The sequence below is a fragment of the Chiloscyllium plagiosum genome, unplaced genomic scaffold, assembly GCF_037043375.1.
Source record: "Chiloscyllium plagiosum isolate Xiang-an unplaced genomic scaffold, Cpla_swu_hap1 HiC_scaffold_18, whole genome shotgun sequence".
Classification (NCBI taxonomy): domain Eukaryota; kingdom Metazoa; phylum Chordata; class Chondrichthyes; order Orectolobiformes; family Hemiscylliidae; genus Chiloscyllium; species Chiloscyllium plagiosum.
Genome location: NW_028270156.1, coordinates 85835044 through 85857725, shown reverse-complemented (window position 1 = coordinate 85857725; position 22682 = coordinate 85835044).

Genomic DNA, 22682 nt, shown 5'->3' with positions numbered 1-22682 from the left:
AAACGTGCAGTTAGTTTCATTGAATGTTTGAGTTAAGCTTGACACTATGAATGAATGAGAGAGCTCTCCTCTTTGAATTAACAAGTGCAGTCATTTTCATTGAATGAATGCATGCAGTTTGTTTCTTTGAATGAATCCGTTTAGCATGTGGCAATGAATGAATGACAAAATCTCCAATCATTGAATTAAAACATGCAGTGTGTTTCATTGAATGTAAGAGTGCCGTTTGATTCACTAAATAAAGGAGTTAATCAGTATTGTTCGTTAACTAAATGAGTAAAGTTTGTTTCATTGACTGAATGAATTATCTCTACTCATTGGAATAGCACGTCCAGTGTCTTTCATTGAATGAATGATTGCCGGCTCATTCATTGCATGAATGAATGCTGTTGGATTCATTAAATAAATAAATTACGTTTGCTTCATTGAATCTATGAAAACCGTTTGTTTCACTGAATCAATCATTGAAGTTGGATTTATTGACTATATGAATGCAGTTAGTTTGATTGAATGAAAGCGTAAAGTTCGAGGTTTTGTATAAATTAGAGAAGCTCTTCTCGTTACATTCTAACGTGCAGTTTGTTCATTGAATGAATCTGTTAAGTTTAACACTATGAATGAAGGAGAGACGCTCTACTCTTTGAATTAACAAGTGCAGTTTCTTTCATTGAATGAATGCGTTTAGCATGTGGCGATGAATGAATGGCAAAAGATCTAGTCATTGAATTAACACAAGCAGTGAGTATCGTTGATTCACTAAATAAAAGAGTTAATTTATTTCGTTGAATCAATGAATACCGTTTGATGCATTGAATCAATTATTTGACTTTAATACAACGATGCAGTTTGTAAACTGTTAATTTAGAAACATTTAGTATACGACAGAATGTTTACTCGTCTAATTACAAATGCAGATTGTTCCATTGAATGAATGAATTATGTTTGAAACTTTAAATGATTGAGAGAAGTTCTACACATTGAATGAACATGTGCAGTTTGTTGCAGTGAATGAATGCGTTCAGCTGGTGGTATTGAATAAATGGCAAAAGATCTACTCATTGAATTAACACATGCCGTGTGTTTCTTTGAAATAAAGTGTGCAGTTTGTTTCACGAACTAAATGAATAAAGTTTGTTTCATTGACTGAATGATTTGTCTCTACTCATTGGAATAGCATGTTCAGTGTGTTTCAGTGAATGAATGATTGCCGGCTGATTCATTGAATGAATGAATGCTGTTGGATTCATTAAATAAATAAATTACGTTTGCTTCATTGAAACTATGAAAACCGTTTGAGCAATTGTTTCAATGATTGAAGATGGATTTATTGACTACATGAATGCAGTTAGTTTGATTGAATGAAAGTATTAATTTCAAGGTTTTGTATAAATGCGAGAAGCTCTTCCCGTTACATTAAAACGTGCAGTTAGTTTCATTGAATGTTTGAGTTAAGCTTGACACTATGAATGAATGAGAGAGCTCTCCTCTTTGAATTAACAAGTGCAGTCATTTTCATTGAATGAATGCATGCAGTTTGTTTCTTTGAATGAATCCGTTTAGCATGTGGCAATGAATGAATGACAAAATCTCCAATCATTGAATTAAAACATGCAGTGTGTTTCATTGAATGTAAGAGTGCCGTTTGATTCACTAAATAAAGGAGTTAATCAGTATTGTTCGTTAACTAAATGAGTAAAGTTTGTTTCATTGACTGAATGAATTATCTCTACTCATTGGAATAGCACGACCAGTGTGTTTCATTGAATGAATGATTGCCGGCTCATTCATTGCATGAATGAATGCTGTTGGATTCATTAAATAAATAAATTACGTTTGCTTCATTGAATCTATGAAAACCGTTTGTTTCACTGAATCAATCATTGAAGTTGGATTTATTGACTATATGAATGCAGTTAGTTTGATTGAATGAAAGCGTAAAGTTCGAGGTTTTGTATAAATTAGAGAAGCTCTTCTCGTTACATTCTAACGTGCAGTTTGTTCATTGAATGAATCTGTTAAGTTTAACACTATGAATGAAGGAGAGACGCTCTACTCTTTGAATTAACAAGTGCAGTTTCTTTCATTGAATGAATGCGTTTAGCATGTGGCGATGAATGAATGGCAAAAGATCTAGTCATTGAATTAACACAAGCAGTGAGTATCGTTGATTCACTAAATAAAAGAGTTAATTTATTTCGTTGAATCAATGAATACCGTTTGATGCATTGAATCAATTATTTGACTTTAATACAACGATGCAGTTTGTAAACTGTTAAGTTAGAAACATATTGTATACGACAGAATGTTTACTCGTCTAATTACAAATGCAGATTGTTCCATTGAATGAATGAATTATGTTTGAAACTTTAAATGATTGAGAGAAGTTCTACACATTGAATGAACATGTGCAGTTTGTTGCAGTGAATGAATGCGTTCAGCTGGTGGTATTGAATAAATGGCAAAAGATCTACTCATTGAATTAACACATGCCGTGTGTTTCTTTGAAATAAAGTGTGCAGTTTGTTTCACGAACTAAATGAATAAAATTTGTTTCATTGACTGAATGATTTGTCTCTACTCATTGGAATAGCTTGTTCAGTGTGTTTCAGTGAATGAATGATTGCCGGCTGATTCATTGAATGGATGAATGCTGTTGGATTCATTAAATAAATAAATTACGTTTGCTTCATTGAAACTATGAAAACCGTTTGAGCAATTGTTTCAATGATTGAAGATGGATTTATTGACTACATGAATGCAGTTAGTTTGATTGAATGAAAGTATTAATTTCAAGGTTTTGTATAAATGCGAGAAGCTCTTCCCGTTACATTAAAACGTGCAGTTAGTTTCATTGAATGTTTGAGTTAAGCTTGACACTATGAATGAATGAGAGAGCTCTCCTCTTTGAATTAACAAGTGCAGTCATTTTCATTGAATGAATGCATGCAGTTTGTTTCTTTGAATGAATCCGTTTAGCATGTGGCAATGAATGAATGACAAAATCTCCAATCATTGAATTAAAACATGCAGTGTGTTTCATTGAATGTAAGAGTGCCGTTTGATTCACTAAATAAAGGAGTTAATCAGTATTGTTCGTTAACTAAATGAGTAAAGTTTGTTTCATTGACTGAATGAATTATCTCTACTCATTGGAATAGCACGTCCAGTGTCTTTCATTGAATGAATGATTGCCGGCTCATTCATTGCATGAATGAATGCTGTTGGATTCATTAAATAAATAAATTACGTTTGCTTCATTGAATCTATGAAAACCGTTTGTTTCACTGAATCAATCATTGAAGTTGGATTTATTGACTATATGAATGCAGTTAGTTTGATTGAACGAAAGCGTAAAGTTCGAGGTTTTGTATAAATTAGAGAAGCTCTTCTCGTTACATTCTAACGTGCAGTTTGTTCATTGAATGAATCTGTTAAGTTTAACACTATGAATGAAGGAGAGACGCTCTACTCTTTGAATTAACAAGTGCAGTTTCTTTCATTGAATGAATGCGTTTAGCATGTGGCGATGAATGAATGGCAAAAGATCTAGTCATTGAATTAACACAAGCAGTGAGTATCGTTGATTCACTAAATAAAAGAGTTAATTTATTTCGTTGAATCAATGAATACCGTTTGATGCATTGAATCAATTATTTGACTTTAATACAACGATGCAGTTTGTAAACTGTTAATTTAGAAACATTTAGTATACGACAGAATGTTTACTCGTCTAATTACAAATGCAGATTGTTCCATTGAATGAATGAATTATGTTTGAAACTTTAAATGATTGAGAGAAGTTCTACACATTGAATGAACATGTGCAGTTTGTTGCAGTGAATGAATGCGTTCAGCTGGTGGTATTGAATAAATGGCAAAAGATCTACTCATTGAATTAACACATGCCGTGTGTTTCTTTGAAATAAAGTGTGCAGTTTGTTTCACGAACTAAATGAATAAAATTTGTTTCATTGACTGAATGATTTGTCTCTACTCATTGGAATAGCTTGTTCAGTGTGTTTCAGTGAATGAATGATTGCCGGCTGATTCATTGAATGGATGAATGCTGTTGGATTCATTAAATAAATAAATTACGTTTGCTTCATTGAAACTATGAAAACCGTTTGAGCAATTGTTTCAATGATTGAAGATGGATTTATTGACTACATGAATGCAGTTAGTTTGATTGAATGAAAGTATTAATTTCAAGGTTTTGTATAAATGCGAGAAGCTCTTCCCGTTACATTAAAACGTGCAGTTAGTTTCATTGAATGTTTGAGTTAAGCTTGACACTATGAATGAATGAGAGAGCTCTCCTCTTTGAATTAACAAGTGCAGTCATTTTCATTGAATGAATGCATGCAGTTTGTTTCTTTGAATGAATCCGTTTAGCATGTGGCAATGAATGAATGACAAAATCTCCAATCATTGAATTAAAACATGCAGTGTGTTTCATTGAATGTAAGAGTGCCGTTTGATTCACTAAATAAAGGAGTTAATCAGTATTGTTCGTTAACTAAATGAGTAAAGTTTGTTTCATTGACTGAATGAATTATCTCTACTCATTGGAATAGCACGTCCAGTGTGTTTCATTGAATGAATGATTGCCGGCTCATTCATTGCATGAATGAATGCTGTTGGATTCATTAAATAAATAAATTACGTTTGCTTCATTGAATCTATGAAAACCGTTTGTTTCACTGAATCAATCATTGAAGTTGGATTTATTGACTATATGAATGCAGTTAGTTTGATTGAATGAAAGCGTAAAGTTCGAGGTTTTGTATAAATTAGAGAAGCTCTTCTCGTTACATTCTAACGTGCAGTTTGTTCATTGAATGAATCTGTTAAGTTTAACACTATGAATGAAGGAGAGACGCTCTACTCTTTGAATTAACAAGTGCAGTTTCTTTCATTGAATGAATGCGTTTAGCATGTGGCGATGAATGAATGGCAAAAGATCTAGTCATTGAATTAACACAAGCAGTGAGTATCGTTGATTCACTAAATAAAAGAGTTAATTTATTTCGTTGAATCAATGAATACCGTTTGATGCATTGAATCAATTATTTGACTTTAATACAACGATGCAGTTTGTAAACTGTTAATTTAGAAACATTTAGTATACGACAGAATGTTTACTCGTCTAATTACAAATGCAGATTGTTCCATTGAATGAATGAATTATGTTTGAAACTTTAAATGATTGAGAGAAGTTCTACACATTGAATGAACATGTGCAGTTTGTTGCAGTGAATGAATGCGTTCAGCTGGTGGTATTGAATAAATGGCAAAAGATCTACTCATTGAATTAACACATGCCGTGTGTTTCTTTGAAATAAAGTGTGCAGTTTGTTTCACGAACTAAATGAATAAAGTTTGTTTCATTGACTGAATGATTTGTCTCTACTCATTGGAATAGCATGTTCAGTGTGTTTCAGTGAATGAATGATTGCCGGCTGATTCATTGAATGAATGAATGCTGTTGGATTCATTAAATAAGTAAATTACGTTTGCTTCATTGAAACTATGAAAACCGTTTGAGCAATTGTTTCAATGATTGAAGATGGATTTATTGACTACATGAATGCAGTTAGTTTGATTGAATGAAAGTATTAATTTCAAGGTTTTGTATAAATGCGAGAAGCTCTTCCCGTTACATTAAAACGTGCAGTTAGTTTCATTGAATGTTTGAGTTAAGCTTGACACTATGAATGAATGAGAGAGCTCTCCTCTTTGAATTAACAAGTGCAGTCATTTTCATTGAATGAATGCATGCAGTTTGTTTCTTTGAATGAATCCGTTTAGCATGTGGCAATGAATGAATGACAAAATCTCCAATCATTGAATTAAAACATGCAGTGTGTTTCATTGAATGTAAGAGTGCCGTTTGATTCACTAAATAAAGGAGTTAATCAGTATTGTTCGTTAACTAAATGAGTAAAGTTTGTTTCATTGACTGAATGAATTATCTCTACTCATTGGAATAGCACGACCAGTGTGTTTCATTGAATGAATGATTGCCGGCTCATTCATTGCATGAATGAATGCTGTTGGATTCATTAAATAAATAAATTACGTTTGCTTCATTGAATCTATGAAAACCGTTTGTTTCACTGAATCAATCATTGAAGTTGGATTTATTGACTATATGAATGCAGTTAGTTTGATTGAATGAAAGCGTAAAGTTCGAGGTTTTGTATAAATTAGAGAAGCTCTTCTCGTTACATTCTAACGTGCAGTTTGTTCATTGAATGAATCTGTTAAGTTTAACACTATGAATGAAGGAGAGACGCTCTACTCTTTGAATTAACAAGTGCAGTTTCTTTCATTGAATGAATGCGTTTAGCATGTGGCGATGAATGAATGGCAAAAGATCTAGTCATTGAATTAACACAAGCAGTGAGTATCGTTGATTCACTAAATAAAAGAGTTAATTTATTTCGTTGAATCAATGAATACCGTTTGATGCATTGAATCAATTATTTGACTTTAATACAACGATGCAGTTTGTAAACTGTTAAGTTAGAAACATATTGTATACGACAGAATGTTTACTCGTCTAATTACAAATGCAGATTGTTCCATTGAATGAATGAATTATGTTTGAAACTTTAAATGATTGAGAGAAGTTCTACACATTGAATGAACATGTGCAGTTTGTTGCAGTGAATGAATGCGTTCAGCTGGTGGTATTGAATAAATGGCAAAAGATCTACTCATTGAATTAACACATGCCGTGTGTTTCTTTGAAATAAAGTGTGCAGTTTGTTTCACGAACTAAATGAATAAAATTTGTTTCATTGACTGAATGATTTGTCTCTACTCATTGGAATAGCTTGTTCAGTGTGTTTCAGTGAATGAATGATTGCCGGCTGATTCATTGAATGGATGAATGCTGTTGGATTCATTAAATAAATAAATTACGTTTGCTTCATTGAAACTATGAAAACCGTTTGAGCAATTGTTTCAATGATTGAAGATGGATTTATTGACTACATGAATGCAGTTAGTTTGATTGAATGAAAGTATTAATTTCAAGGTTTTGTATAAATGCGAGAAGCTCTTCCCGTTACATTAAAACGTGCAGTTAGTTTCATTGAATGTTTGAGTTAAGCTTGACACTATGAATGAATGAGAGAGCTCTCCTCTTTGAATTAACAAGTGCAGTCATTTTCATTGAATGAATGCATGCAGTTTGTTTCTTTGAATGAATCCGTTTAGCATGTGGCAATGAATGAATGACAAAATCTCCAATCATTGAATTAAAACATGCAGTGTGTTTCATTGAATGTAAGAGTGCCGTTTGATTCACTAAATAAAGGAGTTAATCAGTATTGTTCGTTAACTAAATGAGTAAAGTTTGTTTCATTGACTGAATGAATTATCTCTACTCATTGGAATAGCACGTCCAGTGTGTTTCATTGAATGAATGATTGCCGGCTCATTCATTGCATGAATGAATGCTGTTGGATTCATTAAATAAATAAATTACGTTTGCTTCATTGAATCTATGAAAACCGTTTGTTTCACTGAATCAATCATTGAAGTTGGATTTATTGACTATATGAATGCAGTTAGTTTGATTGAACGAAAGCGTAAAGTTCGAGGTTTTGTATAAATTAGAGAAGCTCTTCTCGTTACATTCTAACGTGCAGTTTGTTCATTGAATGAATCTGTTAAGTTTAACACTATGAATGAAGGAGAGACGCTCTACTCTTTGAATTAACAAGTGCAGTTTCTTTCATTGAATGAATGCGTTTAGCATGTGGCGATGAATGAATGGCAAAAGATCTAGTCATTGAATTAACACAAGCAGTGAGTATCGTTGATTCACTAAATAAAAGAGTTAATTTATTTCGTTGAATCAATGAATACCGTTTGATGCATTGAATCAATTATTTGACTTTAATACAACGATGCAGTTTGTAAACTGTTAATTTAGAAACATTTAGTATACGACAGAATGTTTACTCGTCTAATTACAAATGCAGATTGTTCCATTGAATGAATGAATTATGTTTGAAACTTTAAATGATTGAGAGAAGTTGTACACATTGAATGAACATGTGCAGTTTGTTGCAGTGAATGAATGCGTTCAGCTGGTGGTATTGAATAAATGGCAAAAGATCTACTCATTGAATTAACACATGCCGTGTGTTTCTTTGAAATAAAGTGTGCAGTTTGTTTCACGAACTAAATGAATAAAGTTTGTTTCATTGACTGAATGATTTGTCTCTACTCATTGGAATAGCATGTTCAGTGTGTTTCAGTGAATGAATGATTGCCGGCTGATTCATTGAATGAATGAATGCTGTTGGATTCATTAAATAAATAAATTACGTTTGCTTCATTGAAACTATGAAAACCGTTTGAGCAATTGTTTCAATGATTGAAGATGGATTTATTGACTACATGAATGCAGTTAGTTTGATTGAATGAAAGTATTAATTTCAAGGTTTTGTATAAATGCGAGAAGCTCTTCCCGTTACATTAAAACGTGCAGTTAGTTTCATTGAATGTTTGAGTTAAGCTTGACACTATGAATGAATGAGAGAGCTCTCCTCTTTGAATTAACAAGTGCAGTCATTTTCATTGAATGAATGCATGCAGTTTGTTTCTTTGAATGAATCCGTTTAGCATGTGGCAATGAATGAATGACAAAATCTCCAATCATTGAATTAAAACATGCAGTGTGTTTCATTGAATGTAAGAGTGCCGTTTGATTCACTAAATAAAGGAGTTAATCAGTATTGTTCGTTAACTAAATGAGTAAAGTTTGTTTCATTGACTGAATGAATTATCTCTACTCATTGGAATAGCACGACCAGTGTGTTTCATTGAATGAATGATTGCCAGCTCATTCATTGCATGAATGAATGCTGTTGGATTCATTAAATAAATAAATTACGTTTGCTTCATTGAATCTATGAAAACCGTTTGTTTCACTGAATCAATCATTGAAGTTGGATTTATTGACTATATGAATGCAGTTAGTTTGATTGAATGAAAGCGTAAAGTTCGAGGTTTTGTATAAATTAGAGAAGCTCTTCTCGTTACATTCTAACGTGCAGTTTGTTCATTGAATGAATCTGTTAAGTTTAACACTATGAATGAAGGAGAGACGCTCTACTCTTTGAATTAACAAGTGCAGTTTCTTTCATTGAATGAATGCGTTTAGCATGTGGCGATGAATGAATGGCAAAAGATCTAGTCATTGAATTAACACAAGCAGTGAGTATCGTTGATTCACTAAATAAAAGAGTTAATTTATTTCGTTGAATCAATGAATACCGTTTGATGCATTGAATCAATTATTTGACTTTAATACAACGATGCAGTTTGTCAACTGTTAATTTAGAAACATTTAGTATACGACAGAATGTTTACTCGTCTAATTACAAATGCAGATTGTTCCATTGAATGAATGAATTATGTTTGAAACTTTAAATGATTGAGAGAAGTTCTACACATTGAATGAACATGTGCAGTTTGTTGCAGTGAATGAATGCGTTCAGCTGGTGGTATTGAATAAATGGCAAAAGATCTACTCATTGAATTAATACATGCCGTGTGTTTCTTTGAAACAAAGTGTGCAGTTTGTTTCACGAACTAAATGAATAAAGTTTGTTTCATTGACTGAATGATTTGTCTCTACTCATTGGAATAGCATGTTCAGTGTGTTTCAGTGAATGAATGATTGCCGGCTGATTCATTGAATGAATGAATGCTGTTGGATTCATTAAATAAATAAATTACGTTTGCTTCATTGAAACTATGAAAACCGTTTGAGCAATTGTTTCAATGATTGAAGATGGATTTATTGACTACATGAATGCAGTTAGTTTGATTGAATGAAAGTATTAATTTCAAGGTTTTGTATAAATGCGAGAAGCTCTTCCCGTTACATTAAAACGTGCAGTTAGTTTCATTGAATGTTTGAGTTAAGCTTGACACTATGAATGAATGAGAGAGCTCTCCTCTTTGAATTAACAAGTGCAGTCATTTTATTTGAATGAATGCATGCAGTTTGTTTCTTTGAATGAATCCGTTTAGCATGTGGCAATGAATGAATGACAAAATCTCCAATCATTGAATTAAAACATGCAGTGTGTTTCATTGAATGTAAGAGTGCCGTTTGATTCACTAAATAAAGGAGTTAATCAGTATTGTTCGTTAACTAAATGAGTAAAGTTTGTTTCATTGACTGAATGAATTATCTCTACTCATTGGAATAGCACGACCAGTGTGTTTCATTGAATGAATGATTGCCGGCTCATTCATTGCATGAATGAATGCTGTTGGATTCATTAAATAAATAAATTACGTTTGCTTCATTGAATCTATGAAAACCGTTTGTTTCACTGAATCAATCATTGAAGTTGGATTTATTGACTATATGAATGCAGTTAGTTTGATTGAATGAAAGCGTAAAGTTCGAGGTTTTGTATAAATTAGAGAAGCTCTTCTCGTTACATTCTAACGTGCAGTTTGTTCATTGAATGAATCTGTTAAGTTTAACACTATGAATGAAGGAGAGACGCTCTACTCTTTGAATTAACAAGTGCAGTTTCTTTCATTGAATGAATGCGTTTAGCATGTGGCGATGAATGAATGGCAAAAGATCTAGTCATTGAATTAACACAAGCAGTGAGTATCGTTGATTCACTAAATAAAAGAGTTAATTTATTTCGTTGAATCAATGAATACCGTTTGATGCATTGAATCAATTATTTGACTTTAATACAACGATGCAGTTTGTAAACTGTTAATTTAGAAACATTTAGTATACGACAGAATGTTTACTCGTCTAATTACAAATGCAGATTGTTCCATTGAATGAATGAATTATGTTTGAAACTTTAAATGATTGAGAGAAGTTCTACACATTGAATGAACATGTGCAGTTTGTTGCAGTGAATGAATGCGTTCAGCTGGTGGTATTGAATAAATGGCAAAAGATCTACTCATTGAATTAACACATGCCGTGTGTTTCTTTGAAATAAAGTGTGCAGTTTGTTTCACGAACTAAATGAATAAAATTTGTTTCATTGACTGAATGATTTGTCTCTACTCATTGGAATAGCTTGTTCAGTGTGTTTCAGTGAATGAATGATTGCCGGCTGATTCATTGAATGGATGAATGCTGTTGGATTCATTAAATAAATAAATTACGTTTGCTTCATTGAAACTATGAAAACCGTTTGAGCAATTGTTTCAATGATTGAAGATGGATTTATTGACTACATGAATGCAGTTAGTTTGATTGAATGAAAGTATTAATTTCAAGGTTTTGTATAAATGCGAGAAGCTCTTCCCGTTACATTAAAACGTGCAGTTAGTTTCATTGAATGTTTGAGTTAAGCTTGACACTATGAATGAATGAGAGAGCTCTCCTCTTTGAATTAACAAGTGCAGTCATTTTCATTGAATGAATGCATGCAGTTTGTTTCTTTGAATGAATCCGTTTAGCATGTGGCAATGAATGAATGACAAAATCTCCAATCATTGAATTAAAACATGCAGTGTGTTTCATTGAATGTAAGAGTGCCGTTTGATTCACTAAATAAAGGAGTTAATCAGTATTGTTCGTTAACTAAATGAGTAAAGTTTGTTTCATTGACTGAATGAATTATCTCTACTCATTGGAATAGCACGTCCAGTGTCTTTCATTGAATGAATGATTGCCGGCTCATTCATTGCATGAATGAATGCTGTTGGATTCATTAAATAAATAAATTACGTTTGCTTCATTGAATCTATGAAAACCGTTTGTTTCACTGAATCAATCATTGAAGTTGGATTTATTGACTATATGAATGCAGTTAGTTTGATTGAATGAAAGCGTAAAGTTCGAGGTTTTGTATAAATTAGAGAAGCTCTTCTCGTTACATTCTAACGTGCAGTTTGTTCATTGAATGAATCTGTTAAGTTTAACACTATGAATGAAGGAGAGACGCTCTACTCTTTGAATTAACAAGTGCAGTTTCTTTCATTGAATGAATGCGTTTAGCATGTGGCGATGAATGAATGGCAAAAGATCTAGTCATTGAATTAACACAAGCAGTGAGTATCGTTGATTCACTAAATAAAAGAGTTAATTTATTTCGTTGAATCAATGAATACCGTTTGATGCATTGAATCAATTATTTGACTTTAATACAACGATGCAGTTTGTAAACTGTTAATTTAGAAACATTTAGTATACGACAGAATGTTTACTCGTCTAATTACAAATGCAGATTGTTCCATTGAATGAATGAATTATGTTTGAAACTTTAAATGATTGAGAGAAGTTCTACACATTGAATGAACATGTGCAGTTTGTTGCAGTGAATGAATGCGTTCAGCTGGTGGTATTGAATAAATGGCAAAAGATCTACTCATTGAATTAACACATGCCGTGTGTTTCTTTGAAATAAAGTGTGCAGTTTGTTTCACGAACTAAATGAATAAAGTTTGTTTCATTGACTGAATGATTTGTCTCTACTCATTGGAATAGCATGTTCAGTGTGTTTCAGTGAATGAATGATTGCCGGCTGATTCATTGAATGAATGAATGCTGTTGGATTCATTAAATAAATAAATTACGTTTGCTTCATTGAAACTATGAAAACCGTTTGAGCAATTGTTTCAATGATTGAAGATGGATTTATTGACTACATGAATGCAGTTAGTTTGATTGAATGAAAGTATTAATTTCAAGGTTTTGTATAAATGCGAGAAGCTCTTCCCGTTACATTAAAACGTGCAGTTAGTTTCATTGAATGTTTGAGTTAAGCTTGACACTATGAATGAATGAGAGAGCTCTCCTCTTTGAATTAACAAGTGCAGTCATTTTCATTGAATGAATGCATGCAGTTTGTTTCTTTGAATGAATCCGTTTAGCATGTGGCAATGAATGAATGACAAAATCTCCAATCATTGAATTAAAACATGCAGTGTGTTTCATTGAATGTAAGAGTGCCGTTTGATTCACTAAATAAAGGAGTTAATCAGTATTGTTCGTTAACTAAATGAGTAAAGTTTGTTTCATTGACTGAATGAATTATCTCTACTCATTGGAATAGCACGACCAGTGTGTTTCATTGAATGAATGATTGCCGGCTCATTCATTGCATGAATGAATGCTGTTGGATTCATTAAATAAATAAATTACGTTTGCTTCATTGAATCTATGAAAACCGTTTGTTTCACTGAATCAATCATTGAAGTTGGATTTATTGACTATATGAATGCAGTTAGTTTGATTGAATGAAAGCGTAAAGTTCGAGGTTTTGTATAAATTAGAGAAGCTCTTCTCGTTACATTCTAACGTGCAGTTTGTTCATTGAATGAATCTGTTAAGTTTAACACTATGAATGAAGGAGAGACGCTCTACTCTTTGAATTAACAAGTGCAGTTTCTTTCATTGAATGAATGCGTTTAGCATGTGGCGATGAATGAATGGCAAAAGATCTAGTCATTGAATTAACACAAGCAGTGAGTATCGTTGATTCACTAAATAAAAGAGTTAATTTATTTCGTTGAATCAATGAATACCGTTTGATGCATTGAATCAATTATTTGACTTTAATACAACGATGCAGTTTGTAAACTGTTAATTTAGAAACATTTAGTATACGACAGAATGTTTACTCGTCTAATTACAAATGCAGATTGTTCCATTGAATGAATGAATTATGTTTGAAACTTTAAATGATTGAGAGAAGTTCTACACATTGAATGAACATGTGCAGTTTGTTGCAGTGAATGAATGCGTTCAGCTGGTGGTATTGAATAAATGGCAAAAGATCTACTCATTGAATTAACACATGCCGTGTGTTTCTTTGAAATAAAGTGTGCAGTTTGTTTCACGAACTAAATGAATAAAATTTGTTTCATTGACTGAATGATTTGTCTCTACTCATTGGAATAGCTTGTTCAGTGTGTTTCAGTGAATGAATGATTGCCGGCTGATTCATTGAATGGATGAATGCTGTTGGATTCATTAAATAAATAAATTACGTTTGCTTCATTGAAACTATGAAAACCGTTTGAGCAATTGTTTCAATGATTGAAGATGGATTTATTGACTACATGAATGCAGTTAGTTTGATTGAATGAAAGTATTAATTTCAAGGTTTTGTATAAATGCGAGAAGCTCTTCCCGTTACATTAAAACGTGCAGTTAGTTTCATTGAATGTTTGAGTTAAGCTTGACACTATGAATGAATGAGAGAGCTCTCCTCTTTGAATTAACAAGTGCAGTCATTTTCATTGAATGAATGCATGCAGTTTGTTTCTTTGAATGAATCCGTTTAGCATGTGGCAATGAATGAATGACAAAATCTCCAATCATTGAATTAAAACATGCAGTGTGTTTCATTGAATGTAAGAGTGCCGTTTGATTCACTAAATAAAGGAGTTAATCAGTATTGTTCGTTAACTAAATGAGTAAAGTTTGTTTCATTGACTGAATGAATTATCTCTACTCATTGGAATAGCACGTCCAGTGTCTTTCATTGAATGAATGATTGCCGGCTCATTCATTGCATGAATGAATGCTGTTGGATTCATTAAATAAATAAATTACGTTTGCTTCATTGAATCTATGAAAACCGTTTGTTTCACTGAATCAATCATTGAAGTTGGATTTATTGACTATATGAATGCAGTTAGTTTGATTGAATGAAAGCGTAAAGTTCGAGGTTTTGTATAAATTAGAGAAGCTCTTCTCGTTACATTCTAACGTGCAGTTTGTTCATTGAATGAATCTGTTAAGTTTAACACTATGAATGAAGGAGAGACGCTCTACTCTTTGAATTAACAAGTGCAGTTTCTTTCATTGAATGAATGCGTTTAGCATGTGGCGATGAATGAATGGCAAAAGATCTAGTCATTGAATTAACACAAGCAGTGAGTATCGTTGATTCACTAAATAAAAGAGTTAATTTATTTCGTTGAATCAATGAATACCGTTTGATGCATTGAATCAATTATTTGACTTTAATACAACGATGCAGTTTGTAAACTGTTAATTTAGAAACATTTAGTATACGACAGAATGTTTACTCGTCTAATTACAAATGCAGATTGTTCCATTGAATGAATGAATTATGTTTGAAACTTTAAATGATTGAGAGAAGTTCTACACATTGAATGAACATGTGCAGTTTGTTGCAGTGAATGAATGCGTTCAGCTGGTGGTATTGAATAAATGGCAAAAGATCTACTCATTGAATTAACACATGCCGTGTGTTTCTTTGAAATAAAGTGTGCAGTTTGTTTCACGAACTAAATGAATAAAGTTTGTTTCATTGACTGAATGATTTGTCTCTACTCATTGGAATAGCATGTTCAGTGTGTTTCAGTGAATGAATGATTGCCGGCTGATTCATTGAATGAATGAATGCTGTTGGATTCATTAAATAAATAAATTACGTTTGCTTCATTGAAACTATGAAAACCGTTTGAGCAATTGTTTCAATGATTGAAGATGGATTTATTGACTACATGAATGCAGTTAGTTTGATTGAATGAAAGTATTAATTTCAAGGTTTTGTATAAATGCGAGAAGCTCTTCCCGTTACATTAAAACGTGCAGTTAGTTTCATTGAATGTTTGAGTTAAGCTTGACACTATGAATGAATGAGAGAGCTCTCCTCTTTGAATTAACAAGTGCAGTCATTTTCATTGAATGAATGCATGCAGTTTGTTTCTTTGAATGAATCCGTTTAGCATGTGGCAATGAATGAATGACAAAATCTCCAATCATTGAATTAAAACATGCAGTGTGTTTCATTGAATGTAAGAGTGCCGTTTGATTCACTAAATAAAGGAGTTAATCAGTATTGTTCGTTAACTAAATGAGTAAAGTTTGTTTCATTGACTGAATGAATTATCTCTACTCATTGGAATAGCACGACCAGTGTGTTTCATTGAATGAATGATTGCCGGCTCATTCATTGCATGAATGAATGCTGTTGGATTCATTAAATAAATAAATTACGTTTGCTTCATTGAATCTATGAAAACCGTTTGTTTCACTGAATCAATCATTGAAGTTGGATTTATTGACTATATGAATGCAGTTAGTTTGATTGAATGAAAGCGTAAAGTTCGAGGTTTTGTATAAATTAGAGAAGCTCTTCTCGTTACATTCTAACGTGCAGTTTGTTCATTGAATGAATCTGTTAAGTTTAACACTATGAATGAAGGAGAGACGCTCTACTCTTTGAATTAACAAGTGCAGTTTCTTTCATTGAATGAATGCGTTTAGCATGTGGCGATGAATGAATGGCAAAAGATCTAGTCATTGAATTAACACAAGCAGTGAGTATCGTTGATTCACTAAATAAAAGAGTTAATTTATTTCGTTGAATCAATGAATACCGTTTGATGCATTGAATCAATTATTTGACTTTAATACAACGATGCAGTTTGTAAACTGTTAAGTTAGAAACATATTGTATACGACAGAATGTTTACTCGTCTAATTACAAATGCAGATTGTTCCATTGAATGAATGAATTATGTTTGAAACTTTAAATGATTGAGAGAAGTTCTACACATTGAATGAACATGTGCAGTTTGTTGCAGTGAATGAATGCGTTCAGCTGGTGGTATTGAATAAATGGCAAAAGATCTACTCATTGAATTAACACATGCCGTGTGTTTCTTTGAAATAAAGTGTGCAGTTTGTTTCACGAACTAAATGAATAAAATTTGTTTCATTGACTGAATGATTTGTCTCTACTCATTGGAATAGCTTGTTCAGTGTGTTTCAGTGAATGAATGATTGCCGGCTGATTCATTGAATGGATGAATGCTGTTGGATTCATTAAATAAATAAATTACGTTTGCTTCATTGAAACTATGAAAACCGTTTGAGCAATTGTTTCAATGATTGAAGATGGATTTATTGACTACATGAATGCAGTTAGTTTGATTGAATGAAAGTATTAATTTCAAGGTTTTGTATAAATGCGAGAAGCTCTTCCCGTTACATTAAAACGTGCAGTTAGTTTCATTGAATGTTTGAGTTAAGCTTGACACTATGAATGAATGAGAGAGCTCTCCTCTTTGAATTAACAAGTGCAGTCATTTTCATTGAATGAATGCATGCAGTTTGTTTCTTTGAATGAATCCGTTTAGCATGTGGCAATGAATGAATGACAAAATCTCCAATCATTGAATTAAAACATGCAGTGTGTTTCATTGAATGTAAGAGTGCCGTTTGATTCACTAAATAAAGGAGTTAATCAGTATTGTTCGTTAACTAAATGAGTAAAGTTTGTTTCATTGACTGAATGAATTATCTCTACTCATTGGAATAGCACGTCCAGTGTGTTTCATTGAATGAATGATTGCCGGCTCATTCATTGCATGAATGAATGCTGTTGGATTCATTAAATAAATAAATTACGTTTGCTTCATTGAATCTATGAAAACCGTTTGTTTCACTGAATCAATCATTGAAGTTGGATTTATTGACTATATGAATGCAGTTAGTTTGATTGAACGAAAGCGTAAAGTTCGAGGTTTTGTATAAATTAGAGAAGCTCTTCTCGTTACATTCTAACGTGCAGTTTGTTCATTGAATGAATCTGTTAAGTTTAACACTATGAATGAAGGAGAGACGCTCTACTCTTTGAATTAACAAGTGCAGTTTCTTTCATTGAATGAATGCGTTTAGCATGTGGCGATGAATGAATGGCAAAAGATCTAGTCATTGAATTAACACAAGCAGTGAGTATCGTTGATTCACTAAATAAAAGAGTTAATTTATTTCGTTGAATCAATGAATACCGTTTGATGCATTGAATCAATTATTTGACTTTAATACAACGATGCAGTTTGTAAACTGTTAATTTAGAAACATTTAGTATACGACAGAATGTTTACTCGTCTAATTACAAATGCAGATTGTTCCATTGAATGAATGAATTATGTTTGAAACTTTAAATGATTGAGAGAAGTTGTACACATTGAATGAACATGTGCAGTTTGTTGCAGTGAATGAATGCGTTCAGCTGGTGGTATTGAATAAATGGCAAAAGATCTACTCATTGAATTAACACATGCCGTGTGTTTCTTTGAAATAAAGTGTGCAGTTTGTTTCACGAACTAAATGAATAAAGTTTGTTTCATTGACTGAATGATTTGTCTCTACTCATTGGAATAGCATGTTCAGTGTGTTTCAGTGAATGAATGATTGCCGGCTGATTCATTGAATGAATGAATGCTGTTGGATTCATTAAATAAATAAATTACGTTTGCTTCATTGAAACTATGAAAACCGTTTGAGCAATTGTTTCAATGATTGAAGATGGATTTATTGACTACATGAATGCAGTTAGTTTGATTGAATGAAAGTATTAATTTCAAGGTTTTGTATAAATGCGAGAAGCTCTTCCCGTTACATTAAAACGTGCAGTTAGTTTCATTGAATGTTTGAGTTAAGCTTGACACTATGAATGAATGAGAGAGCTCTCCTCTTTGAATTAACAAGTGCAGTCATTTTCATTGAATGAATGCATGCAGTTTGTTTCTTTGAATGAATCCGTTTAGCATGTGGCAATGAATGAATGACAAAATCTCCAATCATTGAATTAAAACATGCAGTGTGTTTCATTGAATGTAAGAGTGCCGTTTGATTCACTAAATAAAGGAGTTAATCAGTATTGTTCGTTAACTAAATGAGTAAAGTTTGTTTCATTGACTGAATGAATTATCTCTACTCATTGGAATAGCACGACCAGTGTGTTTCATTGAATGAATGATTGCCAGCTCATTCATTGCATGAATGAATGCTGTTGGATTCATTAAATAAATAAATTACGTTTGCTTCATTGAATCTATGAAAACCGTTTGTTTCACTGAATCAATCATTGAAGTTGGATTTATTGACTATATGAATGCAGTTAGTTTGATTGAATGAAAGCGTAAAGTTCGAGGTTTTGTATAAATTAGAGAAGCTCTTCTCGTTACATTCTAACGTGCAGTTTGTTCATTGAATGAATCTGTTAAGTTTAACACTATGAATGAAGGAGAGACGCTCTACTCTTTGAATTAACAAGTGCAGTTTCTTTCATTGAATGAATGCGTTTAGCATGTGGCGATGAATGAATGGCAAAAGATCTAGTCATTGAATTAACACAAGCAGTGAGTATCGTTGATTCACTAAATAAAAGAGTTAATTTATTTCGTTGAATCAATGAATACCGTTTGATGCATTGAATCAATTATTTGACTTTAATACAACGATGCAGTTTGTCAACTGTTAATTTAGAAACATTTAGTATACGACAGAATGTTTACTCGTCTAATTACAAATGCAGATTGTTCCATTGAATGAATGAATTATGTTTGAAACTTTAAATGATTGAGAGAAGTTCTACACATTGAATGAACATGTGCAGTTTGTTGCAGTGAATGAATGCGTTCAGCTGGTGGTATTGAATAAATGGCAAAAGATCTACTCATTGAATTAATACATGCCGTGTGTTTCTTTGAAACAAAGTGTGCAGTTTGTTTCACGAACTAAATGAATAAAGTTTGTTTCATTGACTGAATGATTTGTCTCTACTCATTGGAATAGCATGTTCAGTGTGTTTCAGTGAATGAATGATTGCCGGCTGATTCATTGAATGAATGAATGCTGTTGGATTCATTAAATAAATAAATTACGTTTGCTTCATTGAAACTATGAAAACCGTTTGAGCAATTGTTTCAATGATTGAAGATGGATTTATTGACTACATGAATGCAGTTAGTTTGATTGAATGAAAGTATTAATTTCAAGGTTTTGTATAAATGCGAGAAGCTCTTCCCGTTACATTAAAACGTGCAGTTAGTTTCATTGAATGTTTGAGTTAAGCTTGACACTATGAATGAATGAGAGAGCTCTCCTCTTTGAATTAACAAGTGCAGTCATTTTATTTGAATGAATGCATGCAGTTTGTTTCTTTGAATGAATCCGTTTAGCATGTGGCAATGAATGAATGACAAAATCTCCAATCATTGAATTAAAACATGCAGTGTGTTTCATTGAATGTAAGAGTGCCGTTTGATTCACTAAATAAAGGAGTTAATCAGTATTGTTCGTTAACTAAATGAGTAAAGTTTGTTTCATTGACTGAATGAATTATCTCTACTCATTGGAATAGCACGACCAGTGTGTTTCATTGAATGAATGATTGCCGGCTCATTCATTGCATGAATGAATGCTGTTGGATTCATTAAATAAATAAATTACGTTTGCTTCATTGAATCTATGAAAACCGTTTGTTTCACTGAATCAATCATTGAAGTTGGATTTATTGACTATATGAATGCAGTTAGTTTGATTGAATGAAAGCGTAAAGTTCGAGGTTTTGTATAAATTAGAGAAGCTCTTCTCGTTACATTCTAACGTGCAGTTTGTTCATTGAATGAATCTGTTAAGTTTAACACTATGAATGAAGGAGAGACGCTCTACTCTTTGAATTAACAAGTGCAGTTTCTTTCATTGAATGAATGCGTTTAGCATGTGGCGATGAATGAATGGCAAAAGATCTAGTCATTGAATTAACACAAGCAGTGAGTATCGTTGATTCACTAAATAAAAGAGTTAATTTATTTCGTTGAATCAATGAATACCGTTTGATGCATTGAATCAATTATTTGACTTTAATACAACGATGCAGTTTGTCAACTGTTAATTTAGAAACATTTAGTATACGACAGAATGTTTACTCGTCTAATTACAAATGCAGATTGTTCCATTGAATGAATGAATTATGTTTGAAACTTTAAATGATTGTGAGAAGTTCCACACATTGAATGAACATGTGCAGTTTGTTGCAGTGAATGAATGCGTTCAGCTGGTGGTATTGAATAAATGGCAAAAGATCTACTCATTGAATTAACACATGCCGTGTGTTTCTTTGAAATAAAGTGTGCAGTTTGTTTCACGAACTAAATGAATAAAGTTTGTTTCATTGACTGAATGATTTGTCTCTACTCATTGGAATAGCATGTTCAGTGTGTTTCAGTGAATGAATGATTGCCGGCTGATTCATTGAATGAATGAATGCTGTTGGATTCATTAAATAAATAAATTACGTTTGCTTCATTGAAACTATGAAAACCGTTTGAGCAATTGTTTCAATGATTGAAGATGGATTTATTGACTACATGAATGCAGTTAGTTTGATTGAATGAAAGTATTAATTTCAAGGTTTTGTATAATTGCGAGAAGCTCTTCCCGTTACATTAAAACGTACAGTTAGTTTCATTGAATGTTTGAGTTAAGCTTGACACTATGAATGAATGAGAGAGCTCTCCTCTTTGAATTAACAAGTGCAGTCATTTTCATTGAATGAATGCATGCAGTTTGTTTCTTTGAATGAATCCGGTTAGCATGTGGCAATGAATGAATGACAAAATCTCCAATCATTGAATTAAAACATGCAGTGTGTTTCATTGAATGTAAGAGTGCCGTTTGATTCACTAAATAAAGGAGTTAATCAGTATTGTTCGTTAACTAAATGAGTAAAGTTTGTTTCATTGACTGAATGAATTATCTCTACTCATTGGAATAGCACGACTAGTGTGTTTCATTGAATGAATGATTGCCGGCTCATTCATTGCATGAATGAATGCTGTTGGATACATTAAATAAATAAATTACGTTTGCTTCATTGAATCTATGAAAACCGTTTGTTTCACTGAATCAATCATTGAAGTTGGATTTATTGACTATATGAATGCAGTTAGTTTGATTGAATGAAAGCGTAAAGTTCGAGGTTTTGTATAAATTAGAGAAGCTCTTCTCGTTACATTCTAACGTGCAGTTTGTTCATTGAATGAATCTGTTAAGTTTAACACTATGAATGAAGGAGAGACGCTCTACTCTTTGAATTAACAAGTGCAGTTTCTTTCATTGAATGAATGCGTTTAGCATGTGGCGATGAATGAATGGCAAAAGATCTAGTCATTGAATTAACACAAGCAGTGAGTATCGTTGATTCACTAAATAAAAGAGTTAATTTATTTCGTTGAATCAATGAATACCGTTTGATGCATTGAATCAATTATTTGACTTTAATACAACGATGCAGTTTGTAAACTGTTAATTTAGAAACATTTAGTATACGACAGAATGTTTACTCGTCTAATTACAAATGCAGATTGTTCCATTGAATGAATGAATTATGTTTGAAACTTTAAATGATTGAGAGAAGTTCTACACATTGAATGAACATGTGCAGTTTGTTGCAGTGAATGAATGCGTTCAGCTGGTGGTATTAAATAAATGGCAAAAGATCTACTCATTGAATTAACACATGCCGTGTGTTTCTTTGAAATAAAGTGTGCAGTTTGTTTCACGAACTAAATGAATAAAGTTTGTTTCATTGACTGAATGATTTGTCTCTACTCATTGGAATAGCTTGTTCAGTGTGTTTCAGTGAATGAATGATTGCCGGCTGATTCATTGAATGAATGAATGCTGTTGGATTCATTAAATAAATAAATTACGTTTGCTTCATTGAAACTATGAAAACCGTTTGAGCAATTGTTTCAATGATTGAAGATGGATTTATTGACTACATGAATGCAGTTAGTTTGATTGAATGAAAGTATTAATTTCAAGGTTTTGTATAATTGCGAGAAGCTCTTCCCGTAACATTAAAACGTACAGTTAGTTTCATTGAATG